Source organism: Salmo trutta, unplaced genomic scaffold (genome assembly GCF_901001165.1).
Source record: "Salmo trutta unplaced genomic scaffold, fSalTru1.1, whole genome shotgun sequence".
NCBI lineage: Eukaryota > Metazoa > Chordata > Actinopteri > Salmoniformes > Salmonidae > Salmo > Salmo trutta.
Genome location: NW_021822911.1, coordinates 4,754,992 through 4,764,696, shown reverse-complemented (window position 1 = coordinate 4,764,696; position 9,705 = coordinate 4,754,992).

Sequence of the window (9,705 nt, the reverse complement as noted above, 5' to 3'; positions counted from 1 at the left end):
TATAGTACAAATATTTGAGCAGACTGACCAGACCAGTTTAAAAAGCAGTATCAGTCAAAAGACAGACAGTGAGGTATCAGATTTAGATTGTATTGAGTATAAAGTCCACACCATATCTATTTTGACAGTGAAGATAACATTTTAAATGTGGTGCTATGCTCCAGCATTTTGGATTTGAGATAGAATGTTTCATATTAGGTGACAGAACAGAATATCACCTTTTATTTGAGGGTATTTTAATACATAGCTGTGTTACTGTTAAGAAAGGAAAGCACTTTATGTATGACTGATGGCTTGAGATGGTGCATCAATATATCCACATAATTTTCCTTCCCTCATGATGCCATCTATTTTGTGAAGTGCACCAGTCCCTCCTGCAGCAAAACACCCCCACAACATGATGCTGCCACCCCCGGGCTTCACGGTTGGGATGGTGTTCTTTGGCTTGCAAGCCTCCCCCTTTCTCCTCCAAACATAACGATGGTCATTATGGCCAAACAGTTCTTGTATTGTTTCATCTGACCAGAGGACATTTCTCCAAAAAGTACGATCTTTGTCCCCATGTGCAGTTGCAAACCGTAGTCTGGCTTTTTTTATGGTGGTTTTGGAGCAGTGGCTTCTTCCTTGCTGAGCAACCTTTCAGATTATGTCGATATAGGACTCGTTTTACTGTGGATATAGATACTTTTGTACCTGTTTCCTCCAACATCTTCACAAGGTCCTTTGCTGTTGTTCTGGGATTGATTTGCACCAAAGTAAGTTAATCTCTAGGAGACAGAACGCGTCTCCTTCCTGAGCGGAATGGCGGCTGTGTGGTCCCATGGTGTTTAGACTTGCGTACTATTGTTTGAACAGATGAACGTGTTACCTTCAGGCGTTTGGAAATTGTTCCCAAGGATGAACCAGACTTGTGGAGGTCTACAATTTTTTTTCTGAGATCTTGGATGATTTCTTTTCATTTTCCCATGATGTCAAGCAAAGAGGCACAGAGTTTGAAGGTAGGCCTTGAAATACATCAAAATTATGTCAATTAGCCTACCAGATGCTTCTAAAGCCATAACATAATTTTCTGGAATTTTCCATGCTGTTTAAAGGCACAGTCAACTTAGTGTATGTAAACTTCTGACCCACTGGAATTGTATTACAGTGAATTATAAGTGAAATAATCTGTCTGTAAACAATTGTTTCAAAAATTACTTATGTCATGCACAAAGTAGATGTCCTAACCGACTTGCCAAAACTATAGTTTGTTAACAAGAAATTTGTAGAGGTTCAAAAACACGTTTTAATGACTCCAACCTAAGTGCATGTACACTTCTGACTTCAACTGTATGTGTTTCACAATTAAAAACGAAAATCTGATGATGCCATGATTAAGAAAAATCATGAATGAATCATAATGAGTGAGAAAGTTACAGAGGCCACAACAAAACATGCTAACCTCTCACCATTACCAATAACAGAGGCTACAACAAAACATGCTAACCTCTCACCATTACCAATAACAGAGGCTACAACAAAACATGCTAACCTCTCACCATTACCAATAACAGAGGCTACAACAAAACATGCTAACCTCAGACCATTATCAATAACAGAGGCTACAACAAAACATGCTAACCTCAGACCATTATCAATAACAGAGGCTACAACAAAACATGCTAACCTCTCACCATTACCAATAACAGAGGCTACAACAAAACATGCTAACCTCTCACCATTACCAATAACAGAGACTACAACAAAACATGCTAACCTCTCACCATTACCAATAACAGAGGCTACAACAAAACATGCTAACCTCTCACCATTACCAATAACAGAGGCTACAACAAAACATGCTAACCTCTCACCATTACCAATAACAGAGGCTACAACAAAACATGCTAACCTCTCACCATTACCAATAACAGAGGCTACAACAAAACATGCTAACCTCTCACCATTACCAATAACAGAGGCTACAACAAAACATGCTAACCTCTCACCATTACCAATAACAGAGGATACAACAAAACATGCTAACCTCTCACCATTACCAATAACAGAGACTACAACAAAACATGCTAACCTCTCACCATTACCAATAACAGAGGCTACAACAAAACATGCTAACCTCTCACCATTACCAATAACAGAGGCTACAACAAAACATGCTAATCTCTCACCATTACCAATAACAGAGGCTACAACAAAACATGCTAACCTCTCACCATTACCAATAACAGAGGGGGTTTGATCTTTGTGCCTCCGTTTCTCATTCATCATCATTAACGATTCATTCATGATTATTCATAATCATGCGAGCATCCACATGAATGTAGAAGTGTTCAGAAACATCTTCTATTCTTACTGACAATACAAGTGAAGTGACTCCAAAATGACAGGACATTATTTACTATTCAGTATCTATTAGGAAAAACATCATCCAAAACACAACCAAAACAAACTGCAAATGAATTCAACAAGTTAGTAGAATCACAAGCTTGATGTAATCACTGCAGGTGCCCCCTTCCTTACTGTTTTCTGTTTGGTGTCTAAGGGTGCGTTCAGAAACGTATCTGGTTGCCAGGCGACGAAGTTAGGCGGGAGATCTAGTGATATTATTACCCCGTCTGGTTGCCAGGCAACGAAGTTAGGCGGGAGTCCTAGTGATATTTTACCCCGTCTGGTTGCCAGGCAACGAAGTTAGGCGGGAGTCCTAGTGATTACCCGCACCTGCATCTCATCAACCTTCTGCACACCTGGTCCTGATCATCACCTCTTCATAAGCCCTGAGCTGACATCCATTCCCTGCTGGATCGTTAGCAACGAACAGTATGTTGTGCCAGCGTATCAGCCACATGTTTCCTGAGCTAGTCTTGTTGTTTTGTTCTTGTTCTTGTTATTGTTAATTACACATCAAGACTACCAATAAATACTCACCTTCATTTTACTCACCTTGTCCTGGTCTGCTTCTGGGTTCTGTCTTAGAGAAACGTGACAGCAGGCATGGAATATGGGACAACATGCTAAACTTATGGCTACTTTAATACACTATAAGTAATATGTCTGAATAATTACGACTTTTTCAAATGGGAGAACTACATGCATAAAGTACTTTCATATCTGATAATACTGACCTCAGAGTCTCCAGTCTGCAGTGGGGATTCCCCAGTCCAGCAGAGAGCAGCTTCACGCCTGAATCCTTCAGGTCATTGTTACTCAGGTCCAGCTCTCTCAGGTGTGAGGGGTTTGACCTCAGAGCTGAGACCAGAGAATCACAGCCTTCCTCTGAGACTCCACAGCCTGACAGCCTGACAAAAAGATCATCATGACTTCACAAACACACTGTTAATTTAACAAGTAGTGTAGAAGGACAATGGCAGATTCATTTGGTTTATTCTCTCAAACAACATATAGATTCTTCTTCTGTCTCCTAGAGTTGTATGGTCATATTGTTATACTAATGTGAAAATCAATGCATTTATTCAATGTTTTCAATATAATATTAAACACATATTATAATGCATATTTTTCCTAAACTGAATATTTCTTCCTGATGATTAGTTTTTATATGTCATTTTATTTACTCACAGAACAGCTCTGGAGGCTTTGACCACTGGCAGCAGCCTCAGAAGACCTTCCTCTGATCTGGAGTATTTCTTCAGGTCAAACACATCCAGCTCCTTTTCTGAAGTCAGCAACACAAAGACCAGAGCTGACCACTGTGCAGGTGACAGGTTGGGTTTTGAGAGACTTCCTGAGCTCAGGAAGCTTTGGATCTCCTCCACTAGAGAATGGTCATTCAGTTCATTCAGACAGTGGAACAGATTGATGCTCCTCTCTGGAGAGGGATTCTCCCTGATCTTCTCCTTGATGTACTTGACTGTTTCTTCATGGCTCTGTGAGCTGCTTCTTGTCTTTGTCAGTAAACCTCGTAAGTGCTTCTGATTGGACTCCAGTGAGAGGCCCAGAAGGAAGCGGAGGAAAAGGTCCAGGTTTCCCGTCTCACTGTGTAAGGCTTTATCCACAGCACTCTTGTAGAAAGTAACTTTACGCCTGTGTCTGATCCTTTGTCTGATCCTCACAGAAAGGTTCCTGGACGTTGATTGTGGTTTGTCCATTAGATTCTCATTGTTGTTGATGAATGAGAGGAACACATACACAGCAGCCAGAAACTCCTGAATGCTCAGATGAACAAAGCAGTACACCTTGTCCTGGTACAGCGAAAATTCCTTTTTAAAGAGCTGTGTGCACAATCCTGAGTACACCGAGGCTTCATTGACATCAATGCCAGCCTCTTTCAGGTCTTCTTCATAGAAAATCAGATTGCCATTCACAAGCTGTTGAAAAGCCAGTTTTCCTAGTGACAGAATGCTCTCTTTATTCCAGTGTGGACCTATCTCTTCTTTCCCAAGATACTTTTCATTCTTCTGTTTGGTATAAAACTCCACAAGGTGTGTGTACATCTCAGTCAGAGTCTTGGGCATCTCTTCTCTCTTATGTTTCAGCATGTGTTCAAGGACTGTTGCAGAAATCCAACAGAAGACTGGAATGTGGCACATGATGTGGAGGCTCCTTGATGTCTTTATGTGTGAGATGATTTCTGCTGGCCAGGTCCTCATCACCGAATCTCTTCCTGAAGTACTCCTCCTTCTGTGGGTCATTGAACCCTCGTACCTCTGTCATCTGGTCAACACACCCTGAAGGGATCTTATTGGCTGCTGCAGGTCGGGTAGTTATCCAGAGGAGAGCAGAGGGAAGCAGATTTCCCTTGATGAGATTTGTCAGCAGAACATCCACTGAGGTTGACTCTGTGACGTCACAACAGATCTTGTTCTTCTGGAAGTCTAGGGGCAGTCGGCACCCATCCAGACCATCAAAGATGAACACAACTTTGTACTTGTCGTAGTTTGAGATTCTTGATTGTTTGGTTTCCATTGAGAAGTGATTGAGAAGTTCAATGAAAGTGTTTTCCTCTTTCATCAAATTCAGCTCCCGAAAAGGGAATGAAAATACAAATTGAACATCCTGATTTGCTTTTCCTTCAGCCCAGTCCAGAATGAACTTCTGCACAGAGACTGTTTTTCCAATGCCAGCGACTCCCTTTGTCAGCACAGTTCTGATACGTTTGTCTTGTCCAGTTAAGGGTTTGAAGATGTCGTTACATTTGATTGCAGTCTCTGGTCTTGCTTGTTTCCTGGTTGTTGTCTCAATCTGTCTCAGCTCATGTTCATTATTGACCTCTCCTGTTCCACCCTCTGTGATGTAGAGCTCTGTGTAGATCTTATTGAGAAGTGTTGGGTTTCCTTGTTTAGCGATCCCCTCAAATACACATTGAAACTTCTTCTTTAGATTAGATTTGAGTTCACGTTGGCAAATCACAGCAAGCTCATCTGAATGAAGAAATAACACAGAGGATATTAATATTACGTCTGTTTTAATGCCTACAGTATTGTAGGACTGTTATAAAGTTTTACATTATAACAATTATTCTCTTAACTGACAGTATAAACGTGTAAATGTTTTCATATTACATTACAGACTGGTGTGACTGATTATATTATTATTGGTATTATTGATGGTATTATTAATGTTGTCTCTCTCTGTCTCTAAATTAATCAACACAACACATCCCTTCTACTTTATGAGGTCACTAGGTGTTGTGTTAAGGCTGCTATAATATCATTGAGTTACACAGCTACTTTAGCTGTACTTTAGCTACAGCTTTTAAATGTTATAAAACAGCATTCAACATGAGGCAGACAGATCTTACTTTTCTCCAGTGTGTCAACGAGCTCCTTCTGGTTCATTTTCCTCAGGATGTGCAGTGTGATCTTCAGAGCCCCCTCTCTGGCACTGCTCTCCTGCTTCTCATCTTCAGCATCCACCACTTCCTCATCCTGCTTCTGACTCTCAAAGCCTTCTGGGAGTTCTGGACTAAGAATCCTCTTGAACATCTTCAGCTCGTTCTTCACAAATGTCATAATTTTCTCTTCAAGCAACTAAAATATATCAAGTAAATAAGTTAAGCAAGAGAAGAAATGCGTTCTCATTAACACAATAATGAATAATTGACAGATCAACTTTACTTGAGGTAAACAAAAACAAATGTTCATAACAGGACCACATACACTGAATATGGAGTCCAGGTCTGTTTGATGACTCTGGGAAGACTGACCACTGAGAATCTCTGACTCTGATCTCTCCTGTTGGTTTCTGTGGACAAAACATGAGATTACATCTCCTCGTCCAGGGAGTACACACACACACACACACACACACACACACACACACACACACACACACACACACACACACACACACACACACACACACACACACACACACACACACACACACACACACACACACACACACACACACACACACACACACACACGTGACTAGAAAAAATGACTAGAGACAGTGTTGTTTAACTCACTGACCATGACCCATGAGTTCTTCTTACCTTTGTTCAGTAGAAAAGTCTCCCTCTCTAAACACTATAGGATGAACCATAGACCGGTCACTCTTCATGGACACACAGCTGGGAACAGGGGAGGCTGGTCTCTTCCGCTTGATTGGACTTCAACACAACAGAGACAAACATTACATCTCTCATCTACTCTGATCTCAGATGGGAAACAAAAGAAGAGTTTCATTCCAAAAATTATGTATTAATTATTACATCTCTCACAGACACGGATTTGTTTAAAATCTATCACTTGATGGTTTCATTTCAGAGAGAGAAAAATCATGTTTTTTATGCAAAATGCTATATATCTCCCTCATTCTCAAATGTGACCGACCGGCTCAATTTGGTAATTAACTAAATAACTACATATATAGTGATTTTGGTTTATGTCAGTTTAATTGTTTGTTATGGTATAAGTTGTTATTTTATGGTTGTAAGTGATAAAATTAACTAGTAATTCTCAGTAATTACTACTTTAGTAAGGAATAACACATTTTTCAGCACTACTGCAGTTGCTAAATAATTCCAATAGATGGGAACATAAGACCACAATGACATTTCAGAATATTAGTTTAGTTTTCTCCCTGGATACACAACCACTCCCTGCGCTTCTTTCTGTCCCTTTCCACACTGCTAACGCAAGAGGAAGGACTGAAAAAGCATTTAACAGATTACTGTGAAGTAATATAATGATGATTCATGTTTATTATTACCTGTTTTTATGCTCATGTTTTACAGTTCATTAATATAACGATTATCATTAAGCCTGAATATTAATTCAGTCACCTCTGGTCGAGAAAAACGTATTTTACAGGTACATTCATTCTCTAATTCATCAACCAGCATCGACCTGCTCTGCCTTCTCGAGCAAGCCAGGGGCATGTTGAGGTAAATTTAATTTAAAGGTCAAATGTTGAGGTAAATTTACTAACCGGGAGGGTTGAATTATGTCATTTATTGGTGGGCTGGAAGACGCTCTCTTGTCTTTTCTACTCCGAGGTTGTTTACTCCCAATATCAGATATTAACATGATTTTTTACAATGTATGTATACTGAGGTTGTGGTTCTGACTAGTGATTATCTACCCGGGGTTCAATACCTCACTATTTTTACCTCACTATTTACACCTCACTATTCAATACCTCACTATTTACACCTCACTATTTACACCTCACTATTCAATACCTCACTATTCAATACCTCACTATTTACACCTCACTATTCAATACCTCACTATTCAATACCTCACTATTCAATACCTCACTATTTAGACCTCACTATTTACACCTCACTATTTACACCTCACTATTCAACACCTCACTATTTACACCTCACTATTCAATACCTCACTATTCAATACCTCACTATTTACACCTCACTATTCAACACCTCACTATTTACACCTCACTATTCAACACCTCACTATTTACACCTCACTATTCAACACCTCACTATTTAACACCTCACTATTCACACCTCACTATTCAATACCTCACTATTCAATACCTCACTATTCAATACCTCACTATTCAATACCTCACTATTTACACCTCACTATTCAATACCTCACTATTTACACCTCACTATTCAACACCTCACTATGTACACCTCACTATTCAACACCTCACTATTTACACCTCACTATTCAATACCTCACTATTCAATACCTCACTATTCAATACCTCACTATTTACACCTCACTATTTACACCTCACTATTTACACCTCACTATTCAATACCTCACTATTTACACCTCACTATTCAATACCTCACTATTTACACCTCACTATTCAATACCTCACTATTCAATACCTCACTATTTACACCTCACTATTCAATACCTCACTATTCAATACCTCACTATTCAATACCTCACTATTCAATACCTCACTATTCAATACCTCACTATTTTTACCTCACTATTTACACCTCACTATTTACACCTCACTATTCAATACCTCACTATTTACACCTCACTATTTACACCTCACTATTCAATACCTCACTATTCAATACCTCACTATTTACACCTCACTATTCAATACCTCACTATTCAATACCTCACTATTTACACCTCACTATTTACACCTCACTATTCAATACCTCACTATTCAATACCTCACTATTTACACCTCACTATTTACACCTCACTATTCAATACCTCACTATTCAATACCTCACTATTTACACCTCACTATTCAATACCTCACTATTTACACCTCACTATTTACACCTCACTATTCAATACCTCACTATTTACACCTCACTATTTACACCTCACTATTCAATACCTCACTATTCAATACCTCACTATTTACACCTCACTATTCAATACCTCACTATTCAATACCTCACTATTCAATACCTCACTATTCAATACCTCACTATTCAATACCTCACTATTTTTACCTCACTATTTACACCTCACTATTCAATACCTCACTATTTACACCTCACTATTCAATACCTCACTATTTACACCTCACTATTCAATACCTCACTATTTACACCTTACTATTCAATACCTCACTATTTTTGTTTCTCTCCCTAAAGCAACACAGGCCTAATAGGAGATATATAACTAACTAAAGTAATGAGTGACCATTTCAGAAAATCATGGGACATATAGTCTGTGGTTGCATGCTATTTTATGTCAATCATATTGCTGCTTGTAGCCTATAACTGATGCTTCGTGGTCTTATGCTGCCATCTATGGGAAATATTTAGCAACTAAAAGTTATTAATTTACTTACAGACATTGGTGATGCAGCTGAGAATAAAAACAATGTCATGTGTCCAGCCTACTGAGGAGCCCCGAAAATAATATTCAAAAGATTGGTCCTTGGACACAGAGGGGTTAAACACTAAAGTGACCGTCCATCTAGTGAAGAGAGGAGAACCTGACAGAGGTAGCCAGCATCCGTCAACGAGAGAGAAGGAGAACTACGATGCTACTAATTAGTAAACTTCAGCGTTTCAACACTGTAACAAACTCTGTCGTTATTCCCCAAAATCACCTCAGCCCACTCTGCGCGTAACCGGACAATATGTTTGGCGCCACAATGTACGTGGACGCGGACAGTTCTATACGGGGACAAGGACAGTTCTGTACGTGGACGCGGACAGTTCTGTACGGGGACGCGGATAGTTCTGTACGGGGACGCGGACAGTTCTGTACGTGGACGCGGACAGTTCTGTACGTGGACGCGGACAGTTCTATACGTGGACGCGGACAGTTCTATACG